This window comes from Pan paniscus, chromosome 4 (assembly GCF_029289425.2).
Source record: "Pan paniscus chromosome 4, NHGRI_mPanPan1-v2.0_pri, whole genome shotgun sequence".
Lineage (NCBI taxonomy): Eukaryota > Metazoa > Chordata > Mammalia > Primates > Hominidae > Pan > Pan paniscus.
The window spans coordinates 42,734,318-42,753,701 of record NC_073253.2 but is presented as its reverse complement, the minus strand read 5'-3'; the positions used below and the strand labels follow the sequence as shown (position 1 = coordinate 42,753,701).

The window sequence follows — 19,384 nt, the reverse complement described above, 5'->3', positions numbered from 1 at the left end:
ACTTAAAGGTATCTGCCTCAAGGACTATTTATGTGCTAAATTTTACCTGGCAAATTCTTCCCTGGAAATCCTCATGACTCACTCCCTCACCTCCTTCAAGCCTTTGCTGAAATATTCCCGTTGTGAAGGCTTCTCTAACAATGCTACATAAAACTGCATCACCCCCTTTCCCTGCTTCTCTGCAACCCTTATCCCCTTTCCCTGCTTTAGTTTCCTCCATAGAACTTATCACCAGCTAACATATGTTATACTCAACTTGTTTATGTCTGTCTTGCTCAGCTCCCATTAGAATGTAAGCTTCAAAAAGGCAGAGATCTTTGTTCACTGCTGCATCTATGGTGCCTGGAATAATGAGTGCCTGACACAGAATAGGTCTTCAATAAATATTTGCTGGATGAATGAGTGACTGAATGAAGAGGATGTCAATGATGGGTGAAAAGTGTAAGTTTCCCCGATAAAGGGAAGATAGTAGGAAGGAGACAGTGACTTTGCAGATTGGCAACTAGAGCTCAGCTGACGACGCAGCATATCTTCCTGGAAGTCAGTTGGGAGAAAGAAGTTTGAACACAGGAATAGTCACAGACATCTGAGGATTCTTTGTTTTTGCTTATTAAGGAGTAGGTTGATCTTTGTCAGTTCAATATGGCCAAGAGGAAACCAGCAATCAATATTGGTGGACAGAAATTCTAATTATGGAACAATTGCATAAATTCACTTAGGAAGAGTTGGGCAGTATAATCATGGTACTAGTGAGAGCAGCTACATCTATTGAGTGCTTACCAAATGCCAGGTGCTTTCCAGGCTATACATGGAGTATCCCATTTAATCCTTACAACAAACTCATGAGGTAGGCACTACTATTTTCATCTTATAAGTAAGAAAATGAGAGGCTAAGCAACTTGTCAAAGACCATATACCTGGAAAAATGTCATTTGTTCATTTGGTTATGTTTTGAGATGAGACAAGATCAAAAATTTTAGGTTGATCTCTGTAATCTAAAAATGAGCCTATAGAATTGCAGATAACAAGCATGAAGTTGTGGAACATGAACAGGCAGATGAGGTTTGAACATCAGATTTGCAACTCTCTGTCTATATGACTTTAGGCAAGATACTTATCTCTCTAAGTTTAGATTTATCCTCATTTGTAAAATGTAAAAAATCATACAATTCTTGTAGAGTTGTCAACATTAAATATAATCACACATGGAAACAGCTAAATGTCTAACCCAGAGAAGGCACTCAAGAAATAGCATTATTATCACTATTATTATTGTTGTTGTTGTTATTAGTATTATTATTTTTGAAGGAATTCAGAGTCTACTCTCTTGGCTCCATACTTGTGAGTGCCCACACAACCATGCTTCGCAAACAGTGTTTAGAAAGTGCAAACAGTGTTTAGAAAGTGCAAATACCTGAGTTCTACACCCAGAGATTCTAATTTGGAGATGATGGGAAATCTCACTCTCAAATGGAAAACTGGCATTCTCTTAACTCCGAAAAGAACTTCTTACTTTCTAATGTTGTGCTACCTAATGTGTGCTACCTAAAATACTCATATGAAACTAACTCATATGAAACTAACCCCTCCAAAGCAGTGTTGCCTAAGGTTAAGGGAATGTATTCTGGAACCTTGGGCAAGCACTTTGAGCTCTTTGGGCCTCATTGTCTTTATCTGTAAAATTGGGATAACAATAATTCCTACTTCATGCAGATGAGTCAGGGCTTAAAATAAACTTGTAAAATAATTAGAAAGAGCCTGGCATAAATTAGATAATCTAATAAAAATAATAACGACAACAATTATTATTATTTGATTCTATTTTTAATTCTTCGATCTCCTCCTGATGGAAGGATTTTTTTTAAGTGGAGATTATTTTCAGTCCCAAACTTTGCACACAGTATCCCGGCTTGCCTTCACCACTGAAAGAGGCAACACACTGAGCCCACTTCCTCTGGAGCCTGTGCTAAAGAAGGTGGGGCCTGCTGAGCAGTTCCAGACTGGCCTTAAGGAGACTTGACAATGCTTCGTATATTCACATATATGTGAATATATATGAGCTTAGGACATTCTTTTTGATAGCTAAACTAAATCTCACAGATAAAAATTTCATGTATTCTAGTGTGTAGAGAAGAGGATACTAGTGCATCCATCTCCCCAGCTGCTCTGAGGATGCAGTAATTCTTTCCACTGGTCACTCTCACCCACCCAACAGGTCTCCACTCTTGGTGTAGCTGCTTCCTTTAGCAAAGAGGCCTTCTCTGGCTACAAACTCAAAAGCACCCCACTCACCTCGCACCTCTCCTATATTAATCTGCTCTCACATTGCTATAAAGGAATACCTAAGAGTGGGTAATTTATACAGAAAAAGAGGTGAAATTGGCTTAGGGCTCTGCAGACAGTACAGGAAGCATGATGCTGGCATCTGCTTGGCTTCTGGGGAGGCCTCAGGAAACTTACAATCATGGTGGAAGGTGAAGGGAAAGCAGGCATTATCACATGGCGAGGGCAGGATGTGGGGGGGAAGGAGGTGCCACACGTTTGTAAACCACCAGATCTCATAAGAACTCGCTATTATAAGGACAGTACCAAGGGGATGGTGCTAAATCATTCATGAGAAATCCACCCCCATGATCCAGTCACCTCCCACCAGGCCCCACCTCCAGCACTGGGGATTACAATTCAACCTGAGATTTGGGTGGGAAAACAGATCCAAGCCATAATCACCTCCCCACACCCAGATGGACACATCATTGCTCTGCCATTTACTCTATCTCAACCCTTTGTCTACTTTATAGCTCTTATCATAATACATAGTCTGATAATCATTTCACTTATTTTTCTGCTTTCCTGTTTCCAGGCTGTGCCGTCTAAACACACACACACACACACACACACACACACACACCATACACACAAATCCTTGTACATGTCAGGAACATGGGGATCCCATTTGTCTTGTTTTCTCCTTGCTCACTAGCGTCTATCTCAGTGCTAGCATTCAACACATAGCAGCTCTCAAGAAATATTGAATAAAGACTGAACTTTTTAGAGTTGTGACTGTAAAAAGGCATTTCCTCTGGACGATTCTATCTGGAAGAAAAAGCAAAGGGATGGATCTGAATAAATAGAAAAGGAACAAAAACACCAGTCACAGTTTCCATAGTTTCCTAGAGTGTGGCCATTGGTGGGGTCCATACCAACACTTTTAAGATCACTAAATGAAGATTTCCTGTCTTAAATGTGAAAACCAGTAGCTACACAGAGGCTGAAAAAGTATTAAAGTCGTCGCAAGGGATTACGAGTAACATAAATTACAATATGAATTTTTTTTGAGAGAGAGAGAGAAAAGAGAAAAAAACTTTAATGAGACCAGATCTAAAAGCTCTTGATCTTTCCAAGGGGAGAAAGATTAAGTCCTTTCTTCTCTTTACCATTTTTATCAGTTTGATTTTTAAGCTTGAATTATTCCCTCTGCTCCCAAATGAACCACTGTCTATGCCCTGTCTGTCCCCACCTCCCACCCCCTTCCCACCTACCAGAATGACTATTAGAGCTAGAAGGACTTTGAAAATAATCATGTCCAATCCTTCCTTTTGTTGAAGAAGAAAAAGAAGTCTGGGCCACACTGTGAGAGAGTCTCAGGACTCAGAAGGGGGCCTAGATCTCTTGACTCCCTAGCCAACCCTCCACGCCTCCAGGCTAGATTCAACTCACTTTGATTCATCTCCTTCTGGTTTACCATGGCCTGGTCCACTTTCCAGCCTCCATGTAATAGTTCAGGAGGCAACTAGTCGATATCCTGTCTGTTTTGAGGCCAGGAACAACCCCGCAGATGTCAGCCAAGAGTGTTCTTTTCTGGCAGCACCAAGTGAGTCTTCCTTTGTCCAGTCAGCAATCCAGCCAGAATATGTTCAACCAGGGAAGTGTCCCATTCTTGAAGACAGTTCCTTCTCTCTTCAGTCAGTCTGTATTCACTCTGTAAGTCTGACATGCATTGGAAATAGGTATGGAGCTAAAGAAAGCCCCACAGTTTACATTCTAATTCTCAGAAAGCCCTGCCTTTCTCTCCCTGGGAATGCCAAAGCCAGAAACTTCTCAATCCTCTTTTGCCCTATCCCCACCCCATAAGGAAGGAGCTCCCACAAATGCGTTGATGAGGTACGAAGTAGTGATAAGTCCTGACAGGCCACAGGGGCATTGAGAAAAGACCATGTCCTCATTCACAGCCAGTCTGGGGTGCTGCTCTGAACCCACACTGACCCCCAAAGTGTGGGAGGCAGAGCTGAGTCAGCTATTTCTGTCTTGTCCTCCTTTCTGTCCACCACACCACAGAAGCTGAGATATGCTTGCAAAGTCTTACTCTATGATCCTTTTCTCCCTAGAACCTTCCTTCACTCAACGATAAAGCCTGTGAGCCGTTCATTTTTTTCATGTGGTTCCATATATGGCCTAGTCCCATTTTATTCTTGAATTTTTGTTTGTTGGTTTAGGGTTCTTGGCCAGCTGTGGGGGTGATGGCAAGTAGGATCTGATAATTTGAAGATAAAGTGACCCTCTCATTTCAGTCTCGAAAATTATCTTTATCTAAGCTCATTTTCCCTTCATCACTTTGACTCATTCACTCGTGAATACCCATATTTGGGTTGTTTATTGATTTTTATTGTTATTGTTGTTTATGGGTTTTATGGTTTGTTTTGGTTTTTTGGTGAGAGGGTTATTGATTTTAAGATAAGGAGTCCATCTTCATCTCCATCTCTCAAACTATGTATGCCTGAAGCTTTATTCCCTGCAGTACTCTAGTTTTCAGATACCCTTAGTGATATTATCGTCTTCATGTTCTCTCAATCTGCGAACTAGGTTATCTTCAACTTTTTCCTCTTTTCTCCATTTGGTCACTCCCTCTTCTTAAAAGAGTTTCTCATAAGAACTTAATTTTGGTAATGTCTAGCTTTGTATTTGTTCTAAGTTTTAGAAATTATTGGCATGAATTCCAGACAAGATGGTATTGTGAATTCAAAAATTGAGGCTTTGTTTTGCTTCAAAGTCATTGATTGCCATGACCTATAAAAAAGAAAAAAAAAGAGGCTGGGCACGATGGTTCACGCCTGTAATCCCAGCACTTTGGGAGACCAAGGCAGGCAGATCACCTGAGGTCAGGAGTTTGAGACCAGCCTAGCCAACATGGTGAAACCCCGTCTCTACTAAAAATACAAAAAAGTAGCTGGGCATGGTGGCGGGCGCCTGTAATCCCCGCTACTTGGGAGGCTAAGGCAGGAGAATCACTTGAACCTGGGAGGCAGAGGTTGCAGTGAGCTGAGATGGCACCATTGCACTCCAGCCTAGCTGACAAGAGTGAAACTCTGTCTCAAAAACAAAAACAAAACAAAAAAAAGAAAGAAGAAAAAGGAAAATCAAAAGCCATGGCCATGCTAAAACAAGACAAGTATCTCTATGTACTAGAATCAGAAGAGAAACAACAGGTGGAATGTGAAACCATTGAGGTCTGAACCAGAAGTCAACAGAGGTGGCCCAGAGTTCTAGATCCTGTGAGGTTATAGGAACCAAACTACCCCAGAGGTGGTGGTTGTGGTGGGGGAAAGTTCTTAGTTATCCATCCACAGCCCCTTCTGAAGGGACGGTGTGGGGCAACCACATTTTAGACCACATCGCCCTGCCTCTCTCCCTCCAAAACTGATAATTGGACCAAGCCTGGGCACTTCCCCCAAAACATTGAAGCCATACCTGCTGTGAGAGGATCTCGAATGAAAAGTTCTACCAAATAAAAAAGAGCTGGCCCTATAAGATTCTTGTTCCAATGAAATTAAATTGGGAAATGTTGGAGGAAGTAAACAATTTTCAGTGGAAGCTGAAGCTGAAAGATCTTAAGTTTGAGAGGAGGCAAAATGTTCATGATCAAGCCAAAGCCAGGGGAAGCAGAAATTCTAGGATCAAAAACTTATTAGCTTCAGAGAAAAGCTTTAGGCTAGAGGATAAGTAAGGGATAACTTTAGACTGGAGGATAACTGCCTGATAGCTAAAAGAGGAAACCAGACCCAGAGAGAGATTTGGGGTCATCTTAATGTAGAAGAGAAAAAGCAAAACTCTACACCTCCCTCTGCTGAGATCCAGAGGAGTGCTTTGGATGCTGAGGGTCTTCCTGACCTCAGTCTCCATGAGACCCAGCTCCACAGTAATTCCTGCTCTTCTTGGGATGGGTTGTCTGGCTCCTCCTCAGCTACTGTAAAGCTCTGGGCTTGGACCCCTATTTCCTTGGTTTCGTGTATCTCTTTCTAACAGTCTTCCTCCCTTCACTCCAATCACTTGAGGTTCTTGAGTGAGACTGTTCAAGAAAACCTAACTGAAACATGTGCTAGCTCATGTAATCCTCTTAATGGCCCTGTGAGGTAGGAGTACTATTTCCATCTTACAAGTGAGGAAACTGAGGCTACGGGACATTACGCAGCAGGATCATGGAACTGAAGGGATGTTTGTTTGCCTGTGTGACCTCACATCTATTTCCCCGCCTTCCTCTGCTTTGCTGGCCGAGCAAAGTCTATTTTGTAGGCTCCCTTGCCAACTGGCTTCTGGTTCACCAAGAGGGTCACTGGAGGGAAATTTATGAGTAGAAAGAAGGGAGAAGCCAGGATATTTCTCCCTGTGTATTCTGGGCAGCATCTCTGGCAAGGGTTACACCTTCTTCGTGTCCCAGATCCCATGAGAGGGCCTTTCTTCCATGTTCCAGTCCCCTCCCACCAGGCCGCCCCTAACCCTCCAGTCCTAAGAATGGTAGCACTTTCTGGCTTTTGCTAATCTTTGGGTGGCCTCCTGTCTCTTGTTTAGAGTTTTACTTCTTTCAAACCATTTGTGACTCGTTCTCCATGTTAAATCTCACCTATTACCTGGCATGGCTCTGTTTTCCTGAACGGACCTGACTGATGCAACAGTTAACCAGGAGGCAGAGTGAGGATGTGAAGTTCAGTCTGTGTGACTCCAGAACCCACACTCTGAAGACTGCATTATATTGACAGTTAAATCACAGAGAGATTTCTCAGCTTTCACTACAAACTAGTGATGTTCCCCCAGAGCAAGCCCATAGCAAGGCCTTCCCATGACATGTTTCCACTGCTCATGGTTAGGAGTTAATTTTTTAGTACCCCATCCCAAAGATCAACATGGGACCAGAAGAGTTCATTTCTAACGGCTGCCCCTTGCACAACAACCTGTTGCCCTTTTCTAACTCTGCTTCCTGAACCCCCAGGGCCAATCTAGTAGTCCTGGATTTGCTGCCAGGTGAGGAACCAAGTGAAGAATTGCCATGGCACCGAACTGAATGTACGCTATTGAGCCAGATTGAAATCTCAAGTTGCTCAATAGGCTTACCACTGCTTGGGAGCAGCAAACAGGAAATTTCAAGTTCTATAGAGTTATTTCAAGTTCTATACAGTTCTATAGAGTTATTTATAATATATAATATAATTATAAATTTCAAGTTCTATAGAGTTATATTATTTAGGAAAACTGCAATAAACCTAGTGCTCTTGGTTTCTTATCCCTCTCCTAGCTTCAACCTTCAGAGATCCTATTTTCTTAGGATAACCCGTCCTACCGACACTCCCAGGTCTCAGTATTTTGTTTGTGTTCTCTCTCTCTCCTATCTCTTTCTCTTTTCCGACTAGATTTCTGGCCATCTGACCTCCAAAGCCAAGTGTCTACCATGCTAAATTGTGTATTAATAGTTCTGTGTTGGTCATTTATCAAGACCTACATCACCTCTGACAAGCCATCATCATGTGTTTTATGCTGCACTTAAGGTCTGGCTTACTGTACTGTATTGAATTTACAGGAACCTAGAAGCAAGTGCATGTTGGATTTTTCAAAAGTAGCTGCTCTGCCAGAGAGAGCAGAATGTTCATATCATCTTCCCTGAAAATCTAAAAAAAAAGTCAAATCAAATCAAGAAAAGAGGCTTCAACTTTATGGTCTTTAAATAAACACACAATTGCTTCCCTAATTGTGAATGTCTCCTGCACCTGGTCTCAATCCTTTAAACACTAACTTTAGTCCATTCATGGGTAAAGGTGGATAATTTCAGCATCTAATTAACAAGTGTGTGGTGGGAAGTATGTTACACTCTTGAGGTTTGTACTACCCAATATACCATACTACTGACGAGTGACAGTCTGTATTTCACAGACCACAGTTGAACAATCTATACAATCATTTGTAAAAATAACCAAGTCTTGTTACAAAAATGGGTGTTATTTTTGGTATCTCTCTCCTCACTCCCTCCAGCTACCACCTCCCACATCCCAGCTGTCTCCTGATCCTGTGAGGGATTTTGTTTCTCTGAAAAGCTTTAGTAGCTTCTCTATTCTGTCCTTTTCTCTAAAGAAATCTCAGTGTTAACAGAAACGAAAATGGACGGCCATATGTCACAAGAGAATGAAATCTCTGCTCCCAATCCCTGTCTTCAGAGCTGACCTAGAAGCCAGCCACTCCACTCAGACGTTAAGTATGGACTGTGCGAGTGAGGAAGATTCCTCCCCCACCCCGTGTCCCCCAGCAGGCCCCTGGCTCCTACTCACCATTCAGGTCTCAGCAAAAGAGTGGAATCTTTGAGAAAGTATTCTCTACCCCTAGCCTAAGTCACTGTCTTTTGTTACATGTTCTCACAGAACTGCCATCCCTTCCTCAAGAGTAATTAACTCAGTTTGTAGATATATCCTTACCTGTGTCCTCTGGATAATGACTGGCTAACTCTATTAGTCTGTAAGATCCATGAATATATGTGTCCCAAACTATATTTCATGAAAGTGGTGGTGGTAATGGTGGAGTCTTTTAGCAAATAAATTTGGGAAATACTGGATTAAATAAAATTAAGCAATTTTCTTTATCATATGACTTCTTGGAGCCTTTTAAATGCTAATGTGTGTAATGAATCACCAGCATTTCCCAAGCCACACTAATCACGGAACCTTTTCTCATAACAAACATTAACATCTGGAAGAATTATAATTCTGTAGAATATAGTTTGAGAAAAGCCAATATAGAATGAATGATAATTTTTGCCTTTACTCCAACATTATAGCAGAGTGGTAATTACCATGAACACACAAATTTCAAATGACCTTGGAAGCTGCAGTAAAAAAAAAAACTGTGACAAAACTTCAGAGTGAAATAATCAAACAGGAAGAGATAGCAGGGTAAGGGTAAGTTTGAGGAAGACACAAAAAAGAAAGAAAGAAAAAAAGGAATGAGAAAGCAAGCTAACTTATCGAGAAGGCAAAGATGGAGTTCCAATTAAGGTAGAATCAATGCCAGGCAACAGAGTAAAAGGAGAATTGGTAAGATTCATCTAGATACTTGATGCTGAGAAGTAAGAATTAATATGGTGCCTGCTGCCGGTCCAAGACAGTGGGGGAAAGATTGATGACTTTGGGTTTTCTGGCTGGTTTTCAGATAGAACTGAACCATGTGATCAACTTGTTTATGATAATGTGAAGTCCAAAATGGCAAATTTCAAGTTTGATAGAGTTGTGTTATTTAGGAAAACTGCAATATACCAAATAATAGTTGATTATTTAAAATACTATAAATATATATTTTTTAGATTTTGATAAAATTATTTAAATGTTTTTTAAATGAAGACATATCAGTACCACTGTGAACTATTTTTTTATTTGAGAGGTGAAAATAAATGCGTATTAATATTCAAAGGGGCTGCCTCAGACCTTTTTAAGAAATGGAGATATAGACTTAATAATTGAACGTAGAAATAATCATTCCAAGTTTAGTGGCTAATAAAGTGAAGTCTAAGAAATTACTATGCTCTAGATTATCTTCTAGCATTAATCCAGTGGGCATGGATTTTCTTTTTAGTTCAAATTCACAACAAGGCATATGATCACATGTGAAAAATGGGAATTCAGAGTGGAAATCTTGTTTTGAAAATCAACTAACATTTAGTTTTCCACTTCAGCCAATTCGGATCACTATGTTCGTGAGGAGTTTAACAGCATCAGGTAAAATTTCCCTTTCTATATAATAATAGCAGAGAGAATGTAGAAGTTAGTTATCAGAGAGTTTGAAGGCTTCCAAATGTTTGCATTATTGCTGAAAACAATCTATAATTTAATGTAGACTAACTCTAGACTGTACATGAACACCAGCAATGAAGAGGAAGGAAACTTTGAAAAATGTTATACACTGGAGGATTGGCTTTATTGTGGCTATCTTTTATGTCAACCCTGAAATCTGTCTTTATTATTAAAAGAAGTTTAATTTCAAAGGATGGCTCCCCTTTAAAATGGTTCTTGGGTCTTGACACTGGATGCAGAAGCAGAACTTACACAGTCTGAACAAACGGGTGGTTAGAAAAGATTGTTTCAAGCCTCTGTGTTCCTAAGATCATGGCTAAATTTCCCAAATTCTGAATTGAGGTGAAAGGTCAGAGAAAGAGTTCATTTGGAATGGGATCTGGAGGTGTCCCTAAGGAAAGAAAGGTTGGCTGGATCTGGTGATTTAGGAGAAATCCAGTCTGCTCTCACCTGCTGCCATCTGCCATCTGCTTCTGCTCCATCTTCCCAGTCTCAGGGGATCCCCTCAGCTCTACCCTCTGGGTCCAGCCACCTCGGCCTCGGTGACCCCAGACCCTCTCTGTCTCCACCACTAACCCCACAGAAAGACTTAGTTTAAGTTTCCTCAAGAGGGGCTGAAAACATAAAGTCTCTTTACTTCCTCTTCCAGAGGGTTGTGTGTGGGCATGCATGTGTACACATGTATATGTGTGCACACATGCGTGTATGCAGTGGATGTGCATTTGAGTTCTTTTGGTGTAGGCTGTCATGTGAAGACTTCTCAGACTTTTAGAAACATGATACTTGCCTCTCTTTCCTGAGGTCAGGATAAAGAGACACTCAGACCTTTAAGGCTTTGTGCTTAATCCCTCGTCCTGCTGCGTGAGGAATAAGAGTTCACTGTGAGTTTGCTCACTGGTCTCTAACTGGACTCTCAGGAGCATCCAAAGCCCAGCCAGAGCCTCAGCCTGCTGCCTGGGCACCAGCCTCATCTGCCTGCTCATGCATGTCTGCTCTTGCTTCCTCTGACTTTTGGACATGTCCAGCTTGCTCCCACATGTGTCTCAGATCTGCTTGCTCTGCACTTGTCCACATGGACTTTTCTGGCTCCAGACTTAGCCTTGCAGCTCTCACAAAGTGTCAGAAAGATCTCTCAGCTCCAGGAGCCACGGCTGCCTTAGGGCATTCTAGTTCCTCCCATGAGGGGGAGATCAGATACCCTTCAAGATATAGCCCCCAGAACAAGAGACGTGTTTTGCCATTCTTCAAGGAAAGGAAATTTCTCTCTCTCTCTCTCTCTCTTTCTATCATGAAACAAGTGCATGAACAATTTGACTTCAAGCTTTGTGGTCCAGAGCATCCTAGGCACTCAGTATGGTCCCCAAACCATTGCCTTCTAACCCGCTGCAGGCCTTTTGGGAGAAAGTCAACTCTTTTCCTTTTCTTAGGCTCAGTCTGGTTATTCAACCCAGAAAGGGGAAGCTGGGGCTGGGGCCATAGTGTTTGGACTCAGCCTGAAGTTCTCCTTCTGTGATGGTTAATATTGAGTGTCAACTTGATTGGAATGAAGGATGCAAAGTATTGTTCCTGGGTGTGTCTGTAAGGGTGTTGCCAAAGGAGATTAACATTTGAGTCAGTGGACTGGGAGAAGCACAGCCACCCTCAATTTGGGTGGGCACCATCTAATCAGCTGCCAGCATGGCTAGAATAAAAGCAGGCAGAAGAAATTGGAAAGAACAGACTTGCTAAGTCTTCCAGCATCCGTCTTTCTCCTGTGCTGGATGCTTCCTGCCCTCAAACATCAGACTCCAAGTTCTTCAGCTTCTGGGACTCTTGGACTTACACCATTGGTCTGCCAGGGCCCCTCGAGCCTTTGACCACAGATTGAAGGCTGCACTGTCGATTTCCCTACTTTTGAGGTTTTGGTACCCAGAACAATCCACCAATGACTTCCTTGCTCCTCAACTTGCAGACAGCCTATCTTGGGACTTTACCTTGTGATCACGTGAGTCAATTCTCCTTAATAAACTGCCTCTCATATATACATATATCCTATTAGTTCTGTCCCTCTAGAGAACCCTGACTAACACATCTTCCTTCTTTCTGTCTTTCTCACCCAAACTAGAAGGCTACCACCAGTTGTGATCACAATTGTCCCAGTGGTTTCCCATACTCCTTTCATAGTCATTTTAGACCTTTATGTTTGACACCTCTTCTTGTAGAACACTCCAATATGGGCAGAGTCCCTTCAGCTCAGCTGACAATCAGTTTACACATACTGTACCCAAGCTGTCACTGAGGAAGAAACTGACATCTCAGCCAGCCCACCTTAAGACCAGAGAGGGGCCTGAGTAGCCTATCTGCCTCAGATACCAGAGATGCAGCAAGCAGCCCCATACTGCACAGACAGCCCTGTGGCATCCTGAAACTCCTTTTTATCTTCAGGGACTGTGTTTAGTTCCAGGGTAATTGAGGGGATTTTTGGTTCAAGGTTCAGTTCAGGAAAATTCTATATCTTTACAACTTATATTCTACTTCATTCAAAATGAGAATGTCTTCATTGATCCCCATGGGAATATGTATTCTTTCAACTCTATAATCATGAATAAGATAAAACCAACGAAAATTTGCCATGACCTTTTAGGCACCAAATATTAATATTCACATGTTTCAGAAGCGGTGACATGAAGAGAATTTTCTGATCTTTCATCCTAAATGGGTCTGTGGGCACCATGGAAAAGACGGGCAGGCCGCTCTCCACCTGTGTGCACCATCGCTGGCATGTGCTGATGCTGAAGCAGGATCTAACTTGGTTCCCAGGCCCTTACTCAGGCCTTCTTCCCACTTCTTCAAAACTCCAAACTCTAGGGCATTTTTGGGGTGACTTTGTGAATGAGGCGCAGGCTTCTGGAACATCTGGGCTTCAAGGAAGGTATCTTCTTCCCTCTGTTCTGTTTCCAGAGGAGCCCTACTGTGCACAAAAGGAAGAGGCACAGTGAGTTAAATGGATAGACGAGTACTCCAGAGTGAAATTCCTAGAGGTTATCTCACTTTTCCATTTACTATAATCCTCATACTATCTCAATAAGTTTTCCAACATTTCAATTCATTTCATTTATCTTCTTAAGATGGGAAAAAATGTTTTCAAAAATTACCTCAGGGTCCTTTGCATCAGTGAGATAAATGGAGAGGTCTGTGAGTGGCGAGTACCTTGCAGCAGTCTTTCTCTGGCATCCCATCAGGGCAGGTATGATCTGGTTCATATCAGTAGGATGGCCGTAGGTCTCCTGGAAGACGTTATCAACTAATTTCTGAATAGAGATAAAAGTCAGTGAAAGATGCTAAGGCTCCTTTCTAGTTAAATAATTCACTGAACGAATTATGTTAAAATTTAGTTTCCTCATGTAGAACAAGTGCTGTCAAATACCCCAGGGAGTCGGGACAGTGGGTGAAAAATGAATCTTTAGTGATCAAATTTGGTGATCATCTGCTCACAGAGAGTGTGTCAGCCACCTGGAGGGTTATTCAAAGCAGACCTTAATCATATTTTGGTCATGTTTTGGTCTCTTCCTTATCTATTCCACAAACCCTTTACAAAGAATCCACTCCAGCCCACACCAGAATAGTGGAAGGCTACCACTGCTTCCACTGTGGTCCAAGCTGTCCCTGTCATTCTCAATGGACTCTTTAATGGAATCCCTCCTTCTGCTCTTGTCTTCCTACTATCTATTCTCAACGTAGTAGCCAGAGTGATCCTGTTAAAATGTGAGTCAGACCATGGAAGTCCTCTGATCAAGACCCTCCAAGAATTCCCCATGCCACCCAACATAAAAGCCAGAAACTTTATGGCCTTCAGGGCCCTTCCTAATCCACTTTCTACCACTCAGCAATCTAACCTCACTCCTTCTACTCTCCCCAGCCACCCTTTCTCCTTGCTTGTTTCCTTACTTCACACAGATTTTTTTTATGGGTCATCTCAATAAGACCTTCCCTCCCACCTTGATAAATATTGCACCTCTCCAATGTTCTCTGTTCCTCTTCCCTGCTTTATTTTTGAAACAGTTTTTAATAACAATGTGACATATGTATAGTTCGCATATTTATTTTGTTTATTTTGTATTTCCCCCCTAACTTCTGCACTCTCTACTCACTCACACACCCTACAACATAAGCCCTAGAAAGGCAATCATTTTTGTTGGTTTTCTTCAGTGCCTTCTTCACAGGGCCTAGAACAGTGACTGACACATATTAGGCATTCACTAAATACTTGTTGAACCAAAGTCAATCCATCAGTCATCCATTTGGAAGCCGTCTGCAAGACAGTGAGCAGAGTGGAGCAGAGAAGAGAATATACATGGCGGGGCAGAGGGGAAGCAAGGCAAGGAGAGACTGTAAAGTCCTGAGAGAAAGAAAGAGTAGCCGTGATCCTCAACTTTCCAGTTCCCAATTCCAATTCCCATTAGGCCTCTGACATGTAATTTGTTTCCTGTCTTTGTATCATCCACATTTGTCCATGATATTTCCTGCTGTATCCTTACAACAACACTGTCTAACTTGAACTGGCTTGAAAAGGAGAATAGGAGACAATATTAGAAAAGGAATGGGTAAGCCAGATGACATTGCAAGCCATTGTAAATACCTGGATTCTTGCTCTGTTTGAAATGAGAGGCCAGGAGAACGGTGTTTTTTGTTTGTTTTTTATCAAGGAATTATGCACTGACTTTCATTTTAAGGAGCTCCCTCTGACTGCTATATGAAGAGAACTGCACTCCTGCCTGAGCAACAGAGCAAGACAAGAAGGAAGGAAGGAAGGAAGGAAGAAAGGAAGGAAGGAAGGAAGGGTTCTCCAGAGAAACAGAACTAATAGAAGAAATAACGTAAGAGAAAGAGAGCGATTTAAAGAATTGCCTCATACAACTGGGGGTGCTGACAAGTCCAAAATCCCCAGAGCAAGCCAGCAGGCTTGAGATTCTGGTAAGAATTGATGTTGCTGTTTTGAGTTCAAAGGCTGGAAACTCAGGCAGAATTTCTCATTACACCCCGCTCTTCTCATTCTCTCTGAAGCCCCTCCAGTTAAGATTTTGACCCCATCAGGTCCTCTTCCACAATGGCCATAGTTGAGGCCACCAGTCTTGTGACTTAATACCACATCTATATGCTGAAACTCCTACATTTGTATATGTGGTAATCATATGTTGCAAGCTGGAGGTAGAATCCCTTCTTTTCCAGGAAACCTCAATGTTTACTCTTAAGATCTTCAACTCATTGGATGAGGCTCACCTAATAATTTAGATCTTCAACTCATTGGATGAGGCTCACCTACATAATGAAGGGTAATCTGCTTTATTCAGAGTCTACTGATTTAAATGTCTGTCACATCTAAAAAATATTTTCATAGCAACATCTAGACATATTTAACCAAACAACTGGGAACTATAGCCTAGCCAAGTTGACATGAAACTAACCATTACAGGGGCCAGAGTGAAAACAGGGAAGCCAGTAAGGAAACAATTAAGATAGTCTAGATGGGCAGGAATGGTAGCATGAACCAGAGTGGTAAATAACAGAGGTGATGAGAATTGGTCAAATTTTAGATATATTTTGAAGGCGAAGCTGATAGAATTTGCTAATAAATTAATGTGAGAGTGAAGAATCCAGGATGACTCCAAAGCTCTTGGCCTGAACAACTGGAAGAATAGAGTTTCCATCAACTAAAATGGGGAGGCTGCGAGGGGAGCAGTTGAGGGGAGAAGAAAGAAAACTCAGGGAGGGGGTGGAGACAAGATGGCTGAATAGGAACAGCTCCAGTCTACAGCTCCCAGCGTGAGCGACACAGAAGACAGTGATTTCTGCATTTCCAACTGAGGTACTAGGTTCATCTCACTGGGGAATGCCAGAAAGTGGGTGCAGGACAGTGGGTGCAGCACACCGTGCATGAGCCAAAGCAGGGTGAGCCATCGCCTCACCTGGGAAGAGCAAGGGGTCAGGGAATTCCCTTTCCTAGTCAAAGAAAGGGGTGACAGATGGCACCTGGAAAATTGGGTCACTCCCACCCTAATATTGCGCTTTACCAACAGGCTTAACAAACAGCACACCAGGAGATTATATCCTGCAACTGGCTCAAGGGTCCTACGCCCACGGAGCCTCGCTTATTGCTAGCACAGCAGTCTGAGATCAAACTACAAGGCAGCAGCGAGGCTGGGGGAGGGGCGCCCGCCATTGCTCAGGCTTGATTAGGTAAACAAAGCAGCCAGGAAGCTCGAACTGGGTGGAGCCCACCACAGCTCAAGGAGGTCTGCCTGCCTCTGTAGGCTCCACTTCTGGGGGCAGGGCGCAGGCAAACAAAAGACAGCAATAACCTCTACAGACTTAAATGTCCCTGTCTGACAGCTTTGAAGAGAGTAGTGGTTCTCCCAGCATGCAACTTGATATCTGAGAATGGGCAGACTGCCTCCTCAAGTGGGTCCCTGACTCCTGAGTAGCCTAACTGGGAGGCACCCCCCAGTAGGGGCAGACTGACACCTCACACGGCTGGGTACTCCTCTGAGACAAAACTTCCAGATGAACAATCAGGCAGCAGCATTTGTGGTTCACCAATATCCGCTGTTCTGCAGCCACCGCTGCTGATACCCAGGCAAACAAGGTCTGGAGTGGACCTCCAGCAAACTCCAACAGACCCACAGCTGAGGGTCCTGACTGTTAGAAGGAAAACAAACAAACAGAAAGGACATCCACACCAAAAACCCATCTGTACATCACCATCATCAAAGACCAAAGGTAGATAAAACCACAAAGATGGGGAAAAAACAGAGCAAAAAAACAAGAAACTCTAAAAATCAGAGCACCTCTCCTCCTCCAAAGGAACACAGCTCCTCACCAGCAACGGAACAAAGCTGGACAGAGAATGACTTTGACGAGTTCAGAGAAGAAGCCTTCAGAAGATCAAACTACTCCGAGCTAAAGGAGGAAGTTCGAACCAATGGCAAAGAAGTTAAAAACCTTGAAAAAAATTAGACAAATGGCTAACTAGAATAACCAATGCAGATAAGTCCTTAAAGGACCTGATGGAGCTGAAAACCACAGCACGAGAACTACGTCATGAATGCACAAGGCTCAGTAGTCGATTGATCAACTGGAAGAAAGGGTATCAGCGATGGAAGACGAAATGAATGAAATGAAGCAAGAAGAGAAGTTTAGAGAAAAAAGAATAAAAAGAAACTAACAAAGCCTCCAACAAATATGGGACTATGTGAAAAGACCAAATCTACATCTGATTGGTGTATCTGAAAGTGACAGGGAGAATGGAACCAAGTTGGAAAACACTCTGCAGGATATTATCCAGGAGAACTTCCCCAATCTAGCAAGGCAGGCCAACATTCAAATTCAGGAAATACAGAGAACGCCACAAAGATACTCCTCAAGAAGAGCAACTCCAAGACACAAAATTGTCAGATTCACCAAAGTTGAAATGAAGGAAAAAATGTTAAGGGCAGCCAGAGAGAAAGGGCAGGTTACCCACAAAGTGAAGCCCATCAGACTAACAGCTTGATCTCTCAGCAGAAACTCTACAAGAGAGTGGGGGCCAATATTCAACATTCTTAAAGAAAAGAATTTTCAACCCAGAATTTCATATCCAGCCAAACTAAGCTTCCTAAGTGAAGGAGAAATAAAATCCTTTACAGACAAGCAAATGCTGAGAGATTTTGTCACCACCAGGCCTGCCCTACAAGAGCTCCTGAAGGAAGTACTAAACATGGAAAGGAACAACCGGTACCAGCCACTGCAAAAACATGCCAAATTGTAAAGACCATCAAGGCTAGGAAGAAACTGCATCAACTAACAAGCAAAATAACCAGCTAACATCATAATGACAGGATCAAATTCACACATAACAATATTAACCTTAAATGTAAATGGGCTAAATGCTCCAATTAAAAGACACAGACTGGCAAATTGGATAAAGAGTCAAGACCCATCAGTGTGCTGTATTCAGGAAACCCATCTCACGTGCAGAGACACACATAGGTTCAAAATAAAGGGATAGAGGAAGATCTACCAACCAAATGGAAAACAAAAAAAGGCAGGGGTTGCAATCCTAGTCTCAGATAAAACAGACCTTAAACCAACAAAGATCAAAAGAGACAAAGAAGGCCATTACATAATAGTAAAGGGATCAATTCAATAAGAAGAGCCAACTATCCTAAATATATATGCACCCAATACAGGAGCACTCAGATTCATAAAGCAAGTCCTTAGTGACCTACAAAGAGACTCAGACTCCCACACAATAATAATGGGAGACTTTAACACCCCACTGTCAACATTGGACAGATCAAAGAGACAGAAAGTCAACAAGGATATCCAGGAATTGAACTCACCTCTGCACCAAGCGGACCTAATAGACATCTACAGAACTCTCCACCCCAAATCAACAGAATATACATCTTTTCAGCACCACACAACACCTATTCCAAAATTGACCACATAGTTGGAAGTAAAGCACTCCTCAGCAAATGTAAAAGAACAGAAATTATAACAAACTGTCTCTCAGACCACAGTGCAATCAAACTAGAACTCAGGATTAAGAAACTCACTCAAAACCACTCAACTATATGGAAACTGAACAACCTGCTCCTGAATGACTACTGGGTACATAACGAAATGAAGGCAGAAATAAAGATGTTCTTGGAAACCAATGAGAACAAAGACACAACATACCAGAATCTCTGGGACACAGTCAAAGCAGTGTGTAGAGGGAAATTTATAGCACTAAATGCCCACAAGAGAAAGCAGGAAAGATCTAAAATTGACACCCTAACATCACAATTAAAAGAACTAGAGAAGCAAGAGCAAACACATTCAAAAGCTAGCAGAAGGCAAGAAATAACTAAGATCAGAGCAGAACTCAAGGAAATAGAGACACAAAAAACCCTTCAAAAAATTAATGAATCCAGGAGCTGGTTTTTTGAAAAGATCAACAAAATTGATAGACCACTAGCACGACTAATAAAGAAGAAAAGAGAGAAGGATCAAATAGACACAATAAAAAATGATAAAGGGGATATCACCACCGATCCCACAGAAATACAAACTACCATCAGAGAATACTATAAACACCTCTATGCAAATAAACCAGAAAATCTAGAAGTGGATAAATTCCTTGACACATACACCCTCCCAAGACTAAACCAGGAAGAAGTTGAATCTCTGAATAGACCAATAACAGGCTCTGAAATTGAGGCAATAATTAATAGCTTACCAACCAAAAAAAGTCAAGGACCAGATGGATTCACAGCTGAATTCTA

The 19,384-nt window shown here is 42.1% G+C and overlaps 1 long non-coding RNA gene across 1 annotated transcript in view; it reads right to left on the bottom strand.

Moving 5' to 3' along the window:
• Positions 1–3,346: 3,346 nt before the first annotated feature.
• The window catches only part of LOC103784764 (uncharacterized), a 202,299-nt gene continuing 186,261 nt past the window's right edge, over positions 3,347–19,384 (bottom strand). The window contains exons 10-12 of the long non-coding RNA XR_010112119.1: positions 13,235–13,390; positions 8,589–13,050; positions 3,347–3,987 (exon numbers count right to left, since the gene is read on the bottom strand). This is a non-coding gene — a long non-coding RNA (uncharacterized LOC103784764). The remainder of the gene's footprint in view (positions 3,988–8,588; positions 13,051–13,234; positions 13,391–19,384) is intronic.